The following is a 21,582-nucleotide window of genomic DNA, read 5'->3' as shown; positions in this document are numbered from 1 at the left end:
CCCAGCTCCCGGAGGCCGCAGCAGGCCCAGGGCCGCCCTCCCGGCCGGCGGGGCCGCACACTCGGCGTCCCCGCAGCCCGCGCGTCCCCGCCGGCCGGGCGCACTTCCGGTCTGCGCGCACTTCCGGTCCGCTCTAGCCTGCGGGCGGCGCGAGCTTGGTGGTAGTGGCCCCGGGCGCTCGGGGAGCCTGGCTGCGTGGCCGTGTGTTGGGAAGCCGTGCACCTTGTGCGGACGGCTCTGGGTTTCCTTGTGGGTCGGGCCGTGGGTGCCAGACGCCCCGGGAAGGTACTCCTGCCGCGGCTGCGGACTGGGGGCTGCACACCCCGCCGCTTCTAGCTCTTCCGAGGCCTCAGGCCTTCCCCGGCCGCCGCCAGCTAGAGGTCCAGCCTCATGTCTCCAATCATGGGAGCGCAAACCGCGCTCCACACCCAGGGGACTCCCTCGGGGACGGCGGGGGCTCTGGCTGCTGCTCTGGCGGACGAGCGGGGCCCGAAACCGCCGGGAGACCGGCCCCAGAAACGGCCTGCGCGCTCCGGTGTGCGTCCAGAGCCCCGGGAGCCCCTCGCTCGGGACCCCGGGAACCTCCCGCCGCTGCGCCCTCCTTCGGGTCGCACGCTCCGGAGCGCGGCGTCGACAGGTGAACGCAACGGCGGGGCCGGAGTGGGCGCCCCCCGGGACACCGGTCGCTGAGGGGAAGGCAGCGGGCGGCGCACCACGCCTGAGGCCCCGGAGCCTCGCCGGGCCGGCCCCGCCCCCTCGCCCCCTCGCCCCCTCCCCGCCGGACTCCGCCTGGTTAGCTGCGCTGCAGGAGTGATGGATCCCCAAGGAGCGCCGTGCAAACCGGAAGGGTGCCTTTCTCCATTGTCTCCCCTTCTACTTTGGTCCCTAATGATGACTCACATTCTGGCGTTTCTGATTCAGGAGGCTTTGAAGAATCAGAACTTTTCTTTTGGAAATCTCGAAATTAAAAACTCTTACCCCTTGGGTTCCGTAAGTGATCTCGAGTGAGTCCCTAAACCCAATTAAACTATATAAAATATTTGCTTACGTACCCTGATCATCAGATCTTCAAAGGAGCCTCTCCAGTTTCCTAGGCACTCTTAACGTGTTGCATTTATCTTTTGTGGTTTTCCCCAGCCAACTGCTAATGCTCTGCAGTCACCGACTCCATCTTCTATTCCTTTCATCTTCTGTATCCTGTTGTCACAGCCATTATGAGCACAGGGCGCAGTCATCAGGGAGTAAACATGACCTCTAAGGCCTCTATAGAAGGGCGCTAATTCCTTGATAGTGTTTCACTTTTACTATCTAAAGTGATACACACCTGTAAGCAACAAATTTCTATCACAAAAGTGAACATCGCAAAAAATGAAAAGCTCCTTTATCCCTTAATTCCATTTCTCAGAAAAAAATCATGCCAAATTTGGTATATATTTCTCACACTTCTTTAAAAATGACTATAGGGCGGCCCGGGTAGCTCAGCGGTTTAGCGCCGCCTTCAGCCCAGGGTGTGATCCTGGAGCCCAGGATCGGGATCAAGTCCCACATGGGGCTCCATGCATGGAGCCTACTTCTCCCTCTGCCTGTGTCTCCGCCTCTCTCTGTGCGTCTCTATGAATAAATAAATAAAAATCTTAAAAAAAAAAAAAAGGAAATGAGTTGAGACTACTGTCCCTTTCTGCTGCACTTTATGCTCAGGTACATCATATACACCTTAGAGTGGCTGTATCTAATTCTGTGCTGATAACATCTATTATTTTTCTTAAACAGGACCCCCTAAATTGTGTAAGCTGCAGACCTCACAAAATCTGGATAGCAAAAGAGGTGGGCTGGAGAGTGCCCCAACTGCCTTGAGTTCTGTTTTGCTCATCCCCTCTTCCAGGACAACACAGCATCAGATTTCGTTGTCAGCTTGGTCCCAGGGAAGCCTGACCCACCTCTGGGCTGGAGCTACTGCAGTTATGGCCAAGGAGATATTTTAACCATGACTAAGATAGGTGTGTTCACCTTTTTGGTTGGTCCCATGGTGTAGGGTTTAGCATTCTGGATTTAGAATCCTCAAGTTGAGTCTCACTCAATGCACCTGTTGGGAAGCACCTTTTATATTTTATAGTTAGCATCTGAACACGCAGCACTATTCAACTTCCCAACTTGAATCAAAGAGAAGAACAAGGAAAGTAAATTCCACTTTCAAAACTTCACCTCCCGACCTTCCTGGAGCAGCCAGCATATTCAGCATCTCCAAGTACACGGGCGTCCCCAGAGCTCTCAATCCGCCCCACTCAGAGATACCAAGCCCCATACCTAGGGCACTTCTCATTCTTGCCACCAGGAGCACACGTAAGCCCTTGCTCCTTCCTCCTTATTCCCAAAACCTGCCCCAGATTCCTGGAGGGCAGCCTGGATGGAAGCCGCAGAACGCTCATCGATCCATGCCCCAGGCTAACAGAGGCAGCCCAGGGTGAGGTGTCCTCACACCAACAAAAACTGCAGCTTGAACCACCAGAGCTGAAGCTCAGGAACAAAAATATGCTGGCAGAGTGGCACAATACTCTCACTGTGCGGACAGGATAGAGTTGGCCATAACAATCAAACCCAGGAAGTCCGGACACTCATTTAGATGAGAAATGGGTCATGGGAAGGAATGATTTCCTTAAGGAGGACAGGAACTAAATTAGGAAGAGAGGGGTATAAAAAAAAAAAAGGAAAAGGCAGATATCTGTGTTTTGTACAGACAGATTTTTTCTATGTCAGAAGAGGCAACCTTTAAATCCAGTGATCTATTTTCAGATTGCTTTTTACTTCAACATTTTAATATATTCATAACAGAAAGTCAAGTCCTACTCTCCCCAATTTCAGTAATTCATTAGACTGCAAATATTTATTAGCTCCTATTATGAATTAGCATTGGTTACATAGAAATTATGTAACAAATTAAGGCTACTAAGTTTATGAAAATAGAATCTTTTGATTCCCACTGGGGGTGCTTGCTTGTACCTCCATGTACATGGTCTGTGATAATGCTAATTGCAAAGGGAAATAACCTCTTCTGCTTGGGGTGTCATCACAGCAGGTGAGATCCTACCTTCTTTCCACTTTGTTGATGCTAGTGTGATGAGGTCCCCCCAAAATATCTTCTCTCTTCTGAAATGGCCTGATGGCTTTCCCCATGTGGGAAGTCTATACCTGCAGTCCTTCTTCCAATTGGCACCACCTCCAGCCTGTGGTTCTCTCTCAGCCATGCAGTACTGGCATCCTAACCAAAAGAAACTCAATACCACAAATGGCCCACAGATTTCCAACCAGTCTCCCAGAACTTTATGAAGTGACAGTAACAGAAGGAAGAAATACTTCTTAAATATTGAAATAATTAAATGATGTAATCATTATGATCATATCCTGCATCAAGGATTCACTTGTCCTACCTCAAATCCACGAATTCAGACTTTATTCCAACCCTCTAAATGAAGGTAATGAAAAGGCCTGGGTGGAGGAGTGCCTGCACCCAAGTGACCCAGGACTGGGGAGAAGGCCACAGAGCAGCTGCCACAGGGAAATAGAACCAGCCAGACACATGATGGAAGCTGAGGGTGCTACCTCTGCTAGCACCTCATCATTTAATTATTTCAATATTTAAGAAGTATTTCTTCCTTCTGTTACTGTCACTTCATAAAGTTCTGGGAGAGTGGTTGGAAATCTGTGGGCCATTTGTGGTATTGAGTTTCCATGGCTCTCCTATGCCTTTAGGAAGCTGAGGGAATGTCTATGGGTATTCACAAAGACTCCCTCCAAATTAGTGAGGTTCTTCTGAGCCTTCTGAACTAGGTGCCATCCTTGGCCTGACAAGACCAGTTTAAGAATCCTATGGAGGCCACTTTTGGCAAGAATCCTGCTAAGTCAATTTAGGTGGGAAACCCCTACCCTTCATATCGGATCAAGTTCCTTCTACTCCACTAAATATTTAATCAAGTTTTTTTGTGTTTTTGTTTTTAGCAATTTCTCATCCAGTGATTCCCTTTCCCTGCCCTTGGCTGTACATCCCTAGCCGCCCCAGTTGTATTCCAAGTCAAGTTTAATCTCTGTCTTTTACTGCAATAGTCTTAACAAGCCTGTTTAATGCCATCTGGTGCGATTTTTCTCTGATAGTTCCCTCAAAGAACTTACAGACACATCCTGGGAAAATGTGTTTTCCAGAGAAGAGACTTAACTCAGGATTTGAAGATGCAATCAGCTATGTAGAGAAGGACAGAGGAGAGTGAATGAATTAATGGTAGCAAATTATCTGAGGATATGAAAACAGCTTTTAAAATCTGTACAAAATAGGGGCACCTTGGGTGGCTCAGTGGTTGAGTGTCTGCCTTCGGCCCAGGGCATGATCCCGGGATCTTGGGATCGAGTTCCACATTGGGCTCCCTGCACGGAGCCTGCTTTTTCCCTCTGCCTGTGTCTCTGCCTCCCTCTGTGTCTCTCATGAATAAATAAATAAAATATTTTTAAAAAATATTTACAAAATAGGAGAGATGTAGCTGGGAAGATTGAAGACAGGAGCAGCTTTCCTGGGCTGAACGTTTACAAAAGTAAAAAGAATCCTGGGTGGTTAGATGTGACATGTAGATACCTGAGCCAGATACAAGGCTTTAAGGTCAATGGAAGAAACATCTGAATGCTTTATTAAATCACAGATTCAAAAGCGTACTCCTTGGGATCATAATTTAATAGATCAAGAGTGAGGCCCAGAATTCTTCATTCACAACAAGCATTTGAAGCAGCCCAGAGATCATGCTTCAAATATTGCTCTCAGCTTTAAAAAAATAAAAATTCAGATAAATTAAAAACAATTATATATATATATATATTTATAAATGTAGGAGGTATTCTGTTGTAATAAGGGAAATGGAAGTTAAATTGTACTGCAATATCACTTTCACCTGCTAAATGAACAGAGAACTGAAAGTTGACAACATACCATATTGGGGAGAGTGCAGAGAGCAAGGACTTCAGTCATTATTGGCTGGGGGTATAGACTAATAAAATTCCTTTGGTTGGTAATTTGGCCCTGTGTATAAATATTTAAAATGCGTATATCCTAGGACATAGCAAACTTATTTCTAAAAATATATGTTGCAACTTTACAGATGAACGCATTCAAAATTACATTTTGGGGGCAAGGGTACACTTTAAATTAGCAAATGTGTTGAAAATTGCATTACAGTTAAAATCCGGCTGAAAATATCATGCCAAATACAATATAAACAACTTAGTCTGTGGATGACTTTATTATTTAAATTAGGCAATGTTTTCCTATATCCCTCAACTATTCAGGCGCTTCTTCTGGAGACCTGGAGCCTCCGTTATTGAGTATAAATATCTTACCTGCCCTGAAGAAGGCTCTCGTCTCAGATGATGAAAGTAAAGAGGAGTCAGAGGACCCACTATGATCGCTAGTGGGCCTTGTGATTCTGAGGAAGCAGCGGAGTTCGAGGAAAACCTCTCGACGAAGGTAGGAATAGAATCCACGCGTGCAAAGCACAATGGATTAGCAATCCATCGCCTTCACCACTCGACTACCTCGTCGGATGTAGATCTCCGTCGCACTCTTCACCCCGCCGCGGGTCGGGCAGTGATCCACGCAGATGTGTTTGCTCGGAACTGGTGTCGACTGGATTCTCGGGACCGCACCCCCAGGTCCCTTCACAGCAGCGCATCCTGGAGGAGCAGGTGCACCCAGCGGCCGAGGCATTAAGTGCATATACCTGCCAGGCGCGAGCGCGAGCGCGAGCGCGAGCGGATTGGCCGGGGCCGCGCCCCCTCGGACGTGCCCGCAGCTCCGGGGAAGGGCTACCAACCTCCGGTATCTGTCCCTGAAATACATCAGCCTGCGGGGACGCGCCTGCACCTCCCTCCCGCTCGCTTCCCCGGAGCTTGGCGCGCAGCGACCCCAGAGACCTTGGGCACTGACGCCAGCGCCGGGACAAGACCGCGGAGCGCGGGAGCTCGCTGGCGTTTCTGCAAGACTGACTGCGAGGGGCGGGTGCGGTGGGGACATCGGGGCCCCAGGGAGCAGCACGCCAGGGGCGGGGCGGGGCGGGGCGCGGCGGCCACCGGGGCAGGCCACGGCCACCTCCTCCGCACAGCCCCAGCCCGCCCCCACCTTCGTGTTCCCCAGAGGAGGCCCAGCCTGACCACTCGGGGAAACTCAGCGTCATCCAGCAGGCGTCGTTCGCTTTTCTCCATTTAGTGCAGGATTTCGGAGAGACAGGGGAAGACCGGAGGGTCTTGCTTGCCAAAAAGATTCTTCCTTCCTGGGAAACCTCTCCTGTCGCTAGCTTTGGCATGAGAGACCCTCCTCTCTCTCTGTCCTTTTCCTTTCCTGAATTTCCCAAACCCACCTCCAGCGCACACCCACCCACCAGGGGAAACTCACGTGCAATGCATGGGTTAAAGGACTAAACATTTATTCAGTCAGTGAGTCAAACTATCTTTTTGAATGAGGTAGGTTATGATTTTTCCCTTAAGCCTCGAGTCAGGACTCCCATTTTGCTCTTCATATCACTTATGTTCACTTTTTGTGTGTTCCCTCTTCACAGTTCCAAAGAAACCTAATTTTGTACCAGTGACTTCAAACTATTTCTCAATACAAATTTTGAGTTGGAAATTTCCCTTTTCGATGAACAAAGTTGGTTTTTTGTTTGTTTGTTTGTTTGTTTGTTTTACAGTTTCCGTCCAATGCTCCCCAGAAGGCAGGGGTCCCATCTTACCATAATTATATATGGAAAAACCTTAGTTATATGCCATCTGATGTGATACTAGAGGAAATACATAGTGAAACTTTTTTTAAAAGATGTTATTTATTTGAGAGAGAGAGAGAAAACAAGCATGAGCAGGGGGAGAGGCAGGAGGAGTAGAAGAAGCAAACCTCCTGCTGAGTAGGGAGCGGGTCACTGAGATCATTACCTGAGCCCAGGACCCTGGGATCATGACCTGAGCCAAAGTCAGACACTCAGCGACTGAGCTACCCAGGCATCCCATACATAGTGAAACTTACAACGTATTCTAGACTAGAACAACTGAACATGAATCTAGCAAAACTTTGATGTCTAACTACCAGTTTACAAAGATATGGAGAGTAAGGAAACACAGTAAGTGATACCACAGGGATAAAATCAACCAAACTCAGAACATAAGAAATTCTATGAGACAGATCACCCAGTTGCATAAACAAGTAAATGGCATAAAAAAAAAAAAAAAAAAAGAGGCTCCGTTACACGGAGAGAATTTTAAGAAATTATATCAACCAAAAGCAACGAATGGACCTTTTCTGGATTATGAATCAAACAAATCAACTATAAAAAAGGCATTTTTACAAAACTGAGAAAATTGAACTTGATTAGGTATTAGCTAGTATTAAGAATTTTAGTTAGGGGCACTTGGGTGGCTCAGTTGGTTAAGTCTCAGTCTCTATTTTAGCTCAGGTTGTGATCTCAGGGTGAGGAGGTTGAGCCCCATCTCCAGCTCCATGCTCTGAGTGTAGAGTCTGCTAGGAGTTCTCTTTCTCTCCCCCTGCCCTTCCCCTGCCCTCTCTCTTACATAAAAAAATAAGTCTTTATTTATAAATGGTAGTAAAAAAAAAAAAAAGCTCCCATTCTTGGAGATTAGTTTGATGAGTACACAAGTCTAGATTGACAATTATTTTATTTCAATACTTCTAAAATAGATATCTCTTTTCCTGGATCATATCATGGAAATTAAGGTTTTTGTTAACATCCTAATTGTTCCTCCTTTGCAGAAGATCTGTCCATTTTATTTGGGTAATTTCAGACCTTCTCTTTGGAGTAACACACTTTCAGCAGAAGGTGTAAAGTTATAGTTGTTCATATTACCTTGCTTGTGATACACTGTGCTTTCTGAATTTTCTGTGTGAAAATTCTTCTCCAGTTCTGGGAAATTCTCAGATATTATGTTTTCAAAAAATTACCTCACCTACATTTTTTTCTTCTTTTATTCCTGGGCTCTAATTATACACACTTCAGAATTTCTTACTTGATCCTACATCTCTACCATCTTTTATAAATCTTCTGAGGCTGTGTAATAAACCACCCTGAAACTCAGGGCGTTTAAACAACACCCACTTAATTTCTCACAATTCTATGGTGTAGCAATATGGACAGCCCTCAAGTGGGCTGTACCTTCTCTTCTCTCTCTATTCCAGGAAAGTGAGGGCCGATGATATAAGGTTTCTTGAGACCAAGCTTGGAAGTGGCACAACATCACCTCGTACTCCATTGGTCAGAGCAGCTTAGATTTGAGGTTTAGAGGAATGTATTAGACTCCACCCCCTGACAGGAGGAGGTGCAAATGACCTGTGGTCATGTTCATCTGTCACAGCTTGCTTCATATGTTCCATGTTCTTAACTATTTTTACTTCAGGGAAAACTTTACAAAGGTGCTTTCTGCAAGCAGGCACAGCATCTAATTTTAAGCCTTAAATCTGGTACTTAATCCTCTTCTTCTTCTTCTTCTTTTTTTTTGTCTCTGCTCTTTTCACTCTAAATACTGTGAACATGTGAGTTCTCCCACTAAACAACAGAGTATTTGGGCATGGTGCTGTCACTCATTTTCATCCTCAGCCTTTCCTAAACTCTATCTTGCCATTCCCATAGCTTTTTCTTTCTTACCTCCTCTGATTCCAAATCCCAAAAAAGCAATTTTACCTAAAATAGGTTTTAGAAATCTCTACTTTCGTAGTTAACAAAAATCTCCCTTCCCCAAAAAAGGACCTGAATCCTTCAACTCTCTAATAGCAGGGAGCCTCTTATACAGACCATGCTTGTGTTTAAAGAACATTTTTCTGTGAAACAATTAATTTCACAAAGGGATCGCTTATTTCCCTGTGATTCCCTTGGTGCCCTCAGAGATCCCAATAAAGAATGAACAACATAGAGGCCCAGGCACATGGGAAGCTCCTGAGCTAGAACGATAGTACTGATCAAAGGGATATGAATGGATTCCTCCACGTTGAGAAACCCAACTTATTACCAACAACAAAATAATAATAGCCACCAAGTATTAGAGGCACATTCTGTTCCAGGCCCCAGTGAAAGCAAGTTATATGCATTTCTTTTTTTAAACTTCACGACAATCCTGAAATACATGTATTATCATTTCTAGCTTACATGTCAAGAAATTGAAATTTAGAGAGATTAAATAATATGTCCAAGCCAGATAGCTAAGAAGTCTCCAAGGCCATTTCAAACCCTGATTGGACAGACTGCAGGGCTCTGTGAGCAAGTAGGTAATGCTGTTTTCCTTTTCTCCTCAAGCCAATTTTCTCTTTTGCAAAATCCAAATGGTGTTTTGCTCCTGAAGAAATGTCTGTCTAACAGTAATTTTGTTGGATTTTCTCATCCAGAAAGTAGAATTGCCCAGAATGGCCTTTGGAAAGGGTAAAGGGATGTCACTAATTTGCTCCTTAGGCCTGTTTTGTGTTTTCCTAAAATCTTTCTTAAATCACTGAAAACAGTATGGAGGTTCCTCAAAAAGTTAAAAATAGAGCTACCCTAAGACCCAGCAATTACACTACTAGGGATTTATCCAAATGTTACAAGCATAATGATCCTAAGGGCACCTGCACTCCAGCGTTTATAGCAGCAATCTCCACAATAGCCAAACTATGGAAAGAGCCCAGATGTCCATCAACAGATGAATGGATAAAGAAGATGTGGCATATATACAATAAAATATTACTCAGTTGTCACGAAGAATGAAATCTTGCCATTTGTGATAATGTGGATGGAACTAGAAAGTATTATGCTAAACAAAATAAGTCAGTCTGGGAAAGACACACACCATATAATCTCACTCATATGTGGAATTTAAGAAACAAAACAGATAAACATAGGGAATGGTAAGGAAAAATAAAATAAGGTGAAAACAGAGGAAGGCAAATCATAAGAGACACTGAACTCTAGGAAACAAACTGAGGGTTGCTGGAGAGGAGGTGGGTGGGGGATAGGGTAACTGGGTGATGGGCATGAAGGAGGGCACGTGATGGAATGAGCACTGGGTGTTATATGCAACTGATGAATCACTGTACTCTACCTCTGAAACTAATTTTTTAAAAAAAGATACATTCTACACAGTGTTGTTTCATTGAGTTAAATATATGGTATATATGGGTCCACATATACATTTGAAAACATTCCTTACTTCATTAAAGAACATGTTAGTTTAAAGATGAAAAGAAAACCTCACTGAACACAGAATTTAGAATGAATATAGACTGAATAGGAAGAAGTATTTTCTATAGAACAGTACTCTGCACATAGTGTGGAACTACAATCAAGCCAAGTCAACACTGGTCTTAATGGTGGTGTTGGGCATCCCCAGAGCTTGCTGCAAGTGGACAGATGCAAGTCTCCACCGTTGATTTTGAGAGTATTTTAGGAAGAAGTAATTCCAATAAAATGATCCAGACATCACTTCTCATTGCTTTATCTGTGTGAAAGACAGAAGGGAAAGAATAGAAAGAGAAAAAAGAGGAACTCAACTAAATCAGGCATTCAGATTACATATGAATCTCTAGTATTCTGAAAATAACTTCTAAAAAAAATAGTTCCCCAGGTAAAAAATATTCCTGTGGAACCTTGATGGTGCATCTGGATGTACTGTATTAGCCAATATAGAGTGTATCTAAGTGCAAGAAACAATGATGAATTTCTCTTTTCTTTTATTTTAGGGTGAATCATGATACCCTGTATCTTGGAAGGGAAATCTGTTCTAGAGATGAATCAGGGCAGAAGCAGGGAGAGAAACCTCTCTGTGACTGAAATAACAGATCTCCCAGCACATTGTGTTTTGTTTTTGAAAACTTTACATTGAAATATAACTAACATACAGAAAATGTGCACAAATAATCCTTGGTGATTTTTCATAAAGTGAGCCCACCACTCAGATGAGAAAACAGAACACTGCTAGCACCCCAGAAGCTTCCTCCTGGGGCTTCCAGCCACTGCCCACAAGACGGCAACTAACTTGACTTCCTGTACCATCCATTAGTTTCAGCAGTTTTTACATTTCATATAAATAGAATTACACACTATGTTGGTTTCTTTCACTTAACATTATATTTGTGATTTTTTTGTTTTGCAAAGGGTACATCACACTGTGGGAGTGGGAAGTGAGGGGAGAATCAGTTAAGAGAAAACAAACTCCCCAGCCTAAATTCTCATCTGGATGATCAGCTGTCTCTTCCATTCCTGTTGGCATCCAATGCTGGGTATTTACCTATTGAATATGAGGGCAGACTCTAGGAGAGTGGGAGGAGAGCTGCTGAGGTCAATGACAAGGGCCAGGGTGAAGGGAGTCCTACCGGTCAAATCTGGGGCTATTTGAGCACCAAAATAATTAACTATTACAATCAATTATAAACTACTGAAAAAATAGGAATCCATACAAATAATAATTTGATAAATTAATAAATTAACAGGGGAAAGCAGAGACTCCTGCTTGGCAGCAGCCAAAAACTGAGTAGACATGTGATAGGAGGACTGGAGTCGGAAATTCTCATTTTAAAGCCATCATAATTAAGATCAGCCCAGACAGTTGATGTTAAATCTAGGGGTAAATTTTGTTGAGGAGCAGGATATTTGAAGCCTTAAATTGTTGCCCCACAAACCAAGTGATCAAAATGAACCTCCCAATGGGAGGCACAGTCTCCAGGTATGATCATTACACAACACCAGCTATGTAGTATTCTGGAGGGAAATGCATGACCTGAATGTGTTCATGAGAAAACTATAGTCAGACTCAAAGTGAAAAACGTTCTATTAAAAAAAAAAAAAAATGCTTCAAATGGCATGTTAATGTCATAAAAGACAAAATAATAAAAATAAAAATAAAAGAAGTTGTGGAAATGTTCCAGATTAAAGAAAACTAAAAAGAAAGGCCAACTAAATGCAATCCCAGACTAGGCGCTGCATCAGAGGGGATGTCGAGGCAGCTGGTCAAATCGGCATGTGCAGGGTGGATGAAGTGGGCTGCGGTGCCAGTGTTACGCTTCCTGACCTTCCTAACTAAACCAAGGTTCTGCAGCGAAGCACGTGAGGAGGCCTGAACAGGACCGCACTGTTGACCTACTCTCCAGAGAGAAGAGCAAGCAAACGTTAAAGCAAGTGGAGCAAGATAAAAACAGTAGCTCAATCTGGGTAAAAGGCATAGGGGCATTTTTGTACTATTTTTATTTTTTCCCAAATAATTTATTTATTTTTTAATTTTTAATAAGTCTGAAATTGTTTCAGAGGCAGAGCAAGAGAGACTGCCCTGGAGGCTCCAGAGAAATCCCAATGCCCAGCACTGGTCGGACAGGCCAGCTCTTTAAAATACAAGAAGCTCCCCCCCAAAACCTTGCAAAGAGCCAGTAATCCTTCTCAGTCCCAGGGTCGCCACCGGTCGGCGGTGGGGAAGCAGAGTCCAGTCCACCTTTAGGCTGAGTAGCAGCCCCCCAACCCCCACGAGCCCACACAGCATGGACCGCCAGGCACCTGCTGAGGCCTGGGGGTGGGGGTGGGGCGGCTTCTCGCTTTTGCAGAAAGCAGGAAATGAAGCACCAGGAGCGAGACCACACACGGTCTCTTTTCAACCTCCTTCCTTTGGAATCTCATTCTGTGGCTTTGGGGGGGCTTTTTTTTGTTTTGTTTTGCTTCTTTTGAAGCCGCTGCGCAGCCTGTTTTGCACAGAAGGTTTGCATTCACATTTTCTCTGCAATTTACTAAATCTTTAAGAGGCGAAGAAATAATGCTTATAAATCACGAAAGGAATCCAAAGTACCCGCCCCACGGCTGGGGGTGTAGCTCAGTGGTAGAGCGCGTGCTTAGCATGTACGAGGTCCCGGGTTCAATCCCCGGCACCTCCATCGGTTTTGAGAGTTATGTGCTTGTGATCAGACACTTCCCTGTTTAAACCGGTCTCTTCTCTCATTCCGTTTTCCACCTGCCTGTATTGCTGTACTAACACCGAATGTCTGCATGAAGAACCAAGCCGCCACTAAACGTGTCCTGGATCCTATACAACACAAAATAACAGAGCCTTGGTTTCATTACTGTCTTTTGAATTTTGCAAAGTTCTTGGGGGCACAAACACATTGGAGGTGGAATAGCATTGGATCCCCTCATATCAGGGAGGCCTATCTGCTTTACTCAGACTACCAATTCAAATGATAATCTCTTCTGGAAACAGCCACAGACATATCCAGAGATAGTGTTTAATTGGACACCTGGGCGCTGATGGCCCAATGAAATTGTCAGAAAAGTTAATTATCACATGTATTGATGTGTTAATTTTTGCTAAGGTATCTTTTGTTTCTAAGGTATCCTAAACATTTAACAATCTTTAGTTTCTTTATAACTAAAGGTTAAAATTAAAATAAATACTTAATTTTGACATATTATAATTTATCACTTTTTCTAACCTTATGGACTGTGCTCCTTGTGTTGCGTGTGCCAACACATGATATTATGATAATGAAGTGATGATGATGATGAAAGTGATGGTGGGGCAGCTAACTTACTGTGTATTTAACAGGGAAGAAAGAGTTTTAGGATTGTTGTTATTAAAACTAGGTCATGTTGGTAATTATTATGAAATAACAGAACCAAAATATCAGCCATAAAATCATTATAATGACTCCTTTGCCTCCTGGAAGGGCAGACAGAGTGGAACAAATATGAGGAGCAAGGTGGTGTACCCAGCCACCTTTTGAATGAGATGTTTTTTTCCTTCAGAACCAGTTCTTGTGATTGAGGAAGTCCTGTTCTACCCTCCATGAGAATCCATCCTACCTAGGCTTATGCATACTTTATAGTCCATATAATTTAAAAGCAGTTGGCTTCCAAAGGAAATTGGGAAGAAGGGAAGTTAAAATGAAGGGCTCCCCTACAGCAAAGATTAGGGTGTTACTGCAAGATAAATGACCAAGTTGAGTATGTACCTATGCATTATTCTTCCCTCCCACCATAGCTGGTGGAACTGCATATGAGGTCCTAGCCTTGGAAGCAATGTGGCTTCATGTCAGCATCTGCACTTCTCCTTCAGACTAGATAAAGAAAGGTGGTACTGAGTTATCTTACATCTAAGTTACTTGTAAATGTTCAATGTTTATATGTCACAGAACACAAGAACAGCCATGAGTATGAATGGCCTGTGTGGCATCAGTGCTCAGTTTGTTCGTTACGTCAGTAGCTATTATGCCAGAGCAAGTGTGGTCTATGGAAAAGAAAATTATGGGAGAGTAATTGAAAATAGATTTCTTTCCTAGAACCAAAAGGGAGAAAACTTCATCATGTGATATCAGACAGGATCTTGAGTAAATACATATTGAAGACTCATGCAAAAGGGTAAATTAAATACATGGAGGCCCCTGCATCGAACAGAAGCCTACTGAGTATCAGCATGTAGCCTGCTGGGCCAGCTCCCACATGGAATGATACATCTATAGTCAGTAAACAGGCATATGAGTCTGTATTTAACTGTTCTATTTTCAGAATGGTTAAAGAGACAAAGTCCAAAGCCTTATTTTGTTTACAGAATTTAGGTAATGCCTTGACCTTTAACGGGGAAATGGGAAAAGGAACTGCTGTGGGGTCCAGTGTGGGTCCTCCAAGAGGATGCCTTCACTCCAAGGCCAACCACATCCCCCTGATAGGTACTACTGAATCTCCTGATCACTGGCATCTCTATATAGCTTCTTAGAGATGACTGCGCCAGGAAGAGGAAGGAAGCTGGAAAGTGAAAACAATCAGTGGCATGCCAAGGGGAATGAAATAAGCCATAAATGAATGGACAGATGTGCAGCTAGAAGATTTGCTGTGTCTTATCCCTCGCTGGGGGAGACATAAAGGAGAGATAAGTAGGATGGACCAGGGAACCCATCCATGACCATTTTAAGCTCTCCTACCTATTATATCCTCTCAACTCTATGAGTTCTGTCTCCAATCTTTGGTCAAAGAAAAAAAATTTAACCCAATATGCAGAGCTTTTTGTTTAAGACTGTGTCCTATTCAGCAGGGAGTTGAAAATTTGGCTTACAATAGGTTGTATGTATGACAGTCAACAAACATAGCATTTGGTAAAAGACCAGGATAGAAAGAAAAGGTATTTTAAAGTAAATTGCTCAGACAGTTCCTGATATGAAGCTCACAGTCTATCAAGACAGGATGATCCAAATAGGCAAGAAAAGAAGTGTAGGCTCATCTTGACCAGAAAGAACTCTCTGTAGTTCTTGATTCACCACCTTCAGTCAACAGATGTCTGCCTGCACATAAACGCGATTCAGAGACTTGCTTTAGAGGAAGATTTTATAACTATTTCTTAATCTGAGATGAGATTTAAAGATGTTCTAAAGTATTTACATGATTCTGATATATTAGCTTTATATTTTTTTAAGTGGAGGAATTTGGCAAAATTGTAACATTCCAGTAATTTCCTACACCTAACTTTAAGTGCCCCCAATAGCCTTATTTATTTCATTTCTGTAGGGCCCAGGGCAGGCTGTCCCAAATGGACCTCTATGGCATAGTAATTATTTTTATGGAAGCTACTCCGGAAACAGTAGGTGCAAAGATCTCACATCCTCCTCCATCCCCCTGAAAGCAGGAAATAAGTCTCTCCTTTGAAAGGTCCCCTCCCTGTACTGAGAAGTAAAAGACATCCTTATCACCAGAGACAGAAAATTTAAAATTGAGACAGCTGTATAAATAAACCTGGTTAATTGTTTTTAATTAAATTAATTTTTTTATTAAATCTACCTCAGACCAAATTCCACTTAAAATCCCTTACTAAATAAAGTTCCCAAGGATCTACTTTGTTTTATTGTCAAGTTCTCACAACTTTATTTTTTTGTCTAAAATCGGTCTCAACTTCATTATTAGGCCTCTGTGCACAGGCAATAAAACTCCCTTTACTTGCCCTGTTAATGTGTCTCAAATCCATTTAATTCTGAATCTAGTAAGAACTTTGGCTGGAGGGAAAATCTTTTCTCTCCTTAACTTTAGTAATTGAAGGGTCTGCCAAGGGTTAATTAAAGGATAAGCAAATCAGAATTCCCGGTTCAGGCTCCTGGAAGTGGAGATGCCAGGGATTGAACCTGGGGCCTCACACATGAAAAGCATGCGCTCTACCACCGCGCTACATCCCCGCGACGCACATGTGCTTTTTTCACCTCAGTTGTCGACTAATAGTTCTGCCCAAGCGATGGAGCGTGCGTCTACAAGTCCACCGATGTTTCCAATCCGGAGTCACAGAAACACAATCAGTCGATTTAACAAATGCATATTAAGTAACACCAGCGCTAGTTCCCTGCACTTCCCCTTAATGTCCTTCAGCACGCTTTATATATTTGCAGATTTATGCCATTTGATTGCATTTGCTTCATTCTCCAAGTCGGGTGACTTCAGCCGGGCGGAAGCTCTGACTTTTCCTCATCACCCCACCGCCAGCCGCTCACACAGAGCCTGGCGCAGGGCAGCCACTCGGGAAAGAGCAGAGAGAACAAACTCCAGGTGTACTCCGTCCGGGGCAGGTATTACTGTGCAGAAGTGTGCGGGGGACAGGAGGATTGAGAGATATACAAACAGGTAAGCTCAGGACAGTACGGCACGTGCTCTGGCGAAGATACAGCGGCTGACACGAAGTACACGCACCCTTGATTAAAAAAAAAAAAAAAAAATCGGTGGCTCCAGGAGTCGGAGCAGCGCTCGGCGAGGTGAATACAGGCCAAGGGGCGCGCGCGAGGACCTTTCTGGGCTCTCAGCGGGGAAGGCGATGCTTAGGTGGAGCGCGCGCCTCCAGCTAGTACCCCGCCGGCATTTGTTCAGGCTCAGAGCGGGGACTTCCGGGCCGTCGGGTCTAAGAAGTTGCAGGTCTGAAACGCATTGGTTGATTTTACTGAGTTTATGCGCGGCACGGATCCGCGAGGACCCTGAGACCCCGGTCGTCGCTGGGCGGGAGCGCTCCAGCTTCTGGGGTCACTGCGCTCTGGATTCTCCCTGAGGCGGAAGATCCCGCCAGGAAGTCCCGGAGCCAGGCCACGGTTTCAACTTGCGCCTGGCCATGCCTCAGTTTCCCGCCTTCCCTCCTGGCACGTTGCTGGGCCTTGCCGGGTTTCCCTCCCCCGGGAGGCCGCTGCTCCGTGGTTGGAACAGGCTTTGCTCTGTGACCAGGCCGGCTGTGCCTGGGGCCTCTGAGGCACTGGAAATACCCAGAGCAGCCACAGTACCCTACGCGTTCCGAAAAGGGCCCTGGACACTGCCGAGCTGTAAAGGGTAAGGGGAATAGACATACAGTAGGAAAAGAAGAGGTAAACGCTAAGGTGAGACATTTGGAACCGAGTCAGGAAGACACAAAAATAAATATGAATGTCTAAAACTGAGCAATAAAGCCAATGGTTTTATCTTCCCGCCAGGCGCGAGGCGATCGGTGAGGACAGCCTCTCACCAAACTCCCTCCACGGGAGCTGGGGCAAGTGCGCCCGCAGCAGTGCGCAGACCTCGGAAGACCCTCCCTGACCGCCCGGTGAGGTCGCGGGACGCGCACGGGTCCCCTCCCTCTCCCCGTTGCCTCCTCCCCTGCCGCGCAGGCTACTGTGCAGTAGGAGGGGTGGAGGGGAGGCCCACGTGCCTGACCCCGCCGTCAGCCCCGGGACCTGGCCGCAGGACGCGCTGGTCACCAAGTGGTCCCTGGAATCCGCGAGAACAGGACTCGCTGTCTGCCGCCAAGGCCTGTGTGCGGTGCAGGAACCGTGCCCCGGTCCAGCGGCTGCTCAGGAAGCAGGCGGCCCCCCACCCCCGCACCTAGCTAACCAGCGGAGGGGTCGAGGAGTCGGGTGTGCGCTTGGCGGGGAGGGGGCCTCCCACCAGGCCCCTGCGGCCTCTGCTTGATCTCCAGTTCCTCCTCTCGTCCGGCAGTGGACGCAACACAACGCAACACAGCGCCGGAGACTGCGCTCCCCGGGGGTATGGTCACTTTGCTCTGGGCAGCAAGGGGAGCGGCGGACGCCAAATGGGCCTCGAGAGTGTGGTCTTTCGCCCGGTGGAGCCGCCGCCTCCCTCCTCAATTCTCACACCCCCCAGTCCCTGCTTCTCGCCGGATCCTCGGAGCACGTCGCCTGTCAGTCCGCACGGAGGTATCCTCGGGGTCGCTGGGATCAGGTTTCGGGCACGGTCGGGCTTGGGAAGGGCTGCAAGGGTTGCCCGTAGTAAATAGGTGTGGGTTGGTGTTTGCGCGCGGGCCCCCTCTCCCCCCCCACCGGCCCCGGGAGTGCCCCTCACTCCACCCCCCGCCCGGCCAGGGGAGCGCCCCACTGGAGCCCAGCGGTTCCTTGGATCCCGGGCCCACTGCCCCTTGTGCCTGCTCCCCTGGAAGCTGCCCCGAGGGTCCTCGCCTGGTTTATTCTCTTAGGGCGCAGGTGCGTCCCTAGGGTGACGCCTGCAAGTTAAGGATGCCTCGTGGGGACGGTGACAGCATGCTACTTACCCACTCAGACGCAGGCAGGTATCCTCGAACTGAAATCTGCTGTCTGTGCGTCTGAGGCTGCGAGGGTCGTGATCCCTGACCTTGCCATCTTCGTTTTTCCGGAGGAAATCCGCTCGGCGTCTGTAACGCGCCTCCGAGGAGCGGGTTCGCTTGTACCTGAGCCCTCCGAGGCCCGGTAAGGCCCCAGCACCGCTCCCGGTGCACATCTGCAAGTCTGCATGGCGAGATTTGAAGCGCAATGCAGGTTCGTGCGGGAGGAGCCTGGGACACCCACTGCTGCGCTCGCTAGGCCGCGGTGCACCTGCGCAGGCGGTGGGGGCGCGGGGCGGCAGGGGCGCGGGCCATGGGGGCGCCGGCGAGAGGAAGCTTGTTTGCCGGGTGGATGGACAAGCCTTCGGTTGCTCAGCCTACGGACTACATGGACCCACAGGGCAGGTGTTCATCTTTGCTCCCTTGAGTCCCGTTCGCGATGGGAATCAGGGGCTGCGCTTGTTCCCCACGAACGAGGGAATTTTTTCTCATAATTTTGGTCATAAAGTTCTTTGGACCTTGCCCTCTGTGCGGGTTGCTACTAGAGATTGGGTGGTTGAGTGAAGGCCCCTCTTCCTTCCTCACTCCTCGCTCTCTTCGACGTGACTCCGTAATGCGGGAGCTGACAGGCGCGCGATCCTCAGTTCGGTCCAGCTGTGCCCAGCGGCAGGATCTGTATTTGCAGATGTGCTTTATTTCGGCGTTTTGCCATTCTTAATCTGTTTTTACTCATTTCTATCTTCCTCTTCTCTTTGAATGGCTAGTGCATAGAGTATCTTATGTTCAAGGGCTTTTGAATATCCAGAGATATATCTGCTGCTGTTTGTGCGTTAGTGTACAATACACTGGTTTTAAAAATTAACATTTTAAATATTCATATACAATTTTCACAGTATATTTAAAAACTAAATTCAAAGATTAGATTTTCCTCACACACTGAAATATTTATAAAAATTCAGGCCTAATATGTTAAATTATTTCATATCTGAACGTTGGAAACACCTTAGTTTTGTATTATTGTTAGGAAATGATGTAGTATTGTTACGTTCGGGTACACCAGTGGTTCCTGATTTTAGTGTGTATTCGCATCACCTCCATGTCTTACCAGAACACAAATGGCTGGGTGGCCACACCCAGAGTTCCTGACTCATCTATCTGTGGTGGACCCAAGAATTTGTATTTTTAGCAAATCTCAGGTGATGCTGATGCTGGTGGTCCAAAGGCTGCAAGGCATTCGAGAACCAATGTCTTACACTAAAGCCTGTTTCTAAAGTGTGAAAACCTGGGTTTAAATTTGAATCTTCAGCGTCTTTCTTACATGTTTTAATCCACAGGATACAGGTTTACTGATCTGAACCACGAAGTGAGCTTTTCTTCTCCAGCCAGGCTGAGATTTACACACACCTTGTGGACAATTCCAAGCGGGAACTTGAGCTTGAATGCACCTTGCAGGATGACTCTATTCCAGTCCTTTACCCAATTGGACTGGCTCCTGCTTACAATTCTGTTTTGTATCACACGTCATAGCATTTCCCAGTGCTTTGCTGTAGCCATCTATGGTTCTATTTTTCCTGATGCCAGCCTTTCCAAAAGGGTTTTGATCTGAATGACTTATATTCATGGTCATTGCTAGGATAAAAGCCAGATATGCTCCTGCCTGTTCTGACTGGGCCTGAACAGAGTCAAATGAATCTAAAGACTTTAGTGATATCGATTTACAAACACCTTCTTTTTGACATTCAAGACCTATAAAATTAATATAACTCTCACACACCACAGTATAACAAAATACATTTTAGGGGAAAGTTGGTGTGTATTTTTAAAGAAAGGTATTTTTACACCATATAGCCCCAGTGTCTATGGGGATGTAGCTCAGTGGTAGAGCGCATGCTTTGCATGTATGAGGTCCCGGGTTCGATCCCTGGCATCTCCAGTTTCTTGCTGTCATCTTAAACCAGACATACTTGGTCTTTAGCATTTTTGATATTTCTGAGCAATTCAAACAACTAAATCAGATTTCATTCTAGTTGGAAAGTCAGATATGCTGCTGAAAAAATACACTTTGCTTGCACTGCCAAGAGGACTCAGACTTATGCTCTATTCCTCTTTTGGAGGAGGGTTAAGAGAGATTAGTTAGGCAGGGACAATGGACTGGTTTGTTCCCACTCCTGCAATTTTTGTTTTTCAACAATTCTTTGACCCTTGTAACAAATGCTTCTACCTTACTGAGCCATTAAAAATATTTTATTTCTCATGCTTTCTATTTTAGAAGAGATCATATTTGAAGTCAACTGCTGAATAGAAAATGCACCACTGGTTAAATGGGTAAAAGCATAACTAGTTTCTAATTGGTTGGGTGCAGGAAGCTAAGAATGTGACTAGGAGAAATTGTATGCAAAGAACAGTCTTCAGGTGCAAGAGAGAAAAGAGAGGTTAGAAATCTCTGCAGAGAGGGAAAGATTTTATTAGCTTCTGCTTGTTTTTTTTTTATAAATTAGAAAAAACTACTGTTATCAATTGTCATCAGGGACATTGGTTAAGAAACAGTGTTCTCTACAAACATAGGCTGAAAAAGTTTGTTCTTGGAAGTCATATCAGTAAGAACAGAGTACCCCAGTTATCTGAGTAACTTGGCCAAGTGACAGTGGCTTTGACAAAAACACTGCTATGACTCTGACGTAGAAACTCGGACTCCATCTCCAACCAGTTTCCAGAGTTTCAGTAAGGATTTTCAGGAACATCTTTTAACATTTATTGTAACTGCAGTTTTAAGAAAACAGGATGTGAGTCCAATTATCAAGCCTGCCTGATGCCGCCACTTTACTCACAGCCCTGCTTTGCTGTGATTCTATAAAAACACTGCTTCAATTAAATTAAATCAAATTAAATTAAAAAGTTAAACTTCACCCCCACCCATCCCCCCAAATCCTTTAATAACTGTGTCTCTTGCTTTGTTTGGTCAAAGCCTGTACTTCTATTTGCATTTTCTCCCTTACCTGAGCAAGGATTAAGTTCATCTTTTACATG

General features: G+C 45.5%; 3 non-coding genes across 3 annotated transcripts; 2 read left to right on the top strand and 1 right to left on the bottom strand.

The window, feature by feature from the left end:
* Positions 1-5,492: 5,492 nt before the first annotated feature.
* Positions 5,493-5,574, bottom strand: TRNAS-GCU. Its single transcript has one exon. It is a non-coding gene; the product is annotated as a tRNA-Ser (tRNA).
* A 7,264-nt stretch (positions 5,575-12,838) lies between these two features.
* Positions 12,839-12,910, top strand: TRNAA-AGC. The gene has a single exon. It is a non-coding gene; the product is annotated as a tRNA-Ala (tRNA).
* Positions 12,911-20,416: 7,506 nt separating this feature from the next.
* Positions 20,417-20,488, top strand: TRNAA-UGC. Its single transcript has one exon. It is a non-coding gene; the product is annotated as a tRNA-Ala (tRNA).
* The last annotated feature ends 1,094 nt before the right edge of the window (positions 20,489-21,582 follow it).

The sequence above is a fragment of the Vulpes lagopus genome, chromosome 10 (genome assembly GCF_018345385.1).
Source record: "Vulpes lagopus strain Blue_001 chromosome 10, ASM1834538v1, whole genome shotgun sequence".
Taxonomy (NCBI): Eukaryota; Metazoa; Chordata; class Mammalia; order Carnivora; family Canidae; genus Vulpes; species Vulpes lagopus.
Note: the sequence above shows the minus strand (reverse complement) of the source record. Positions and strands in the feature narration are given on the sequence as shown.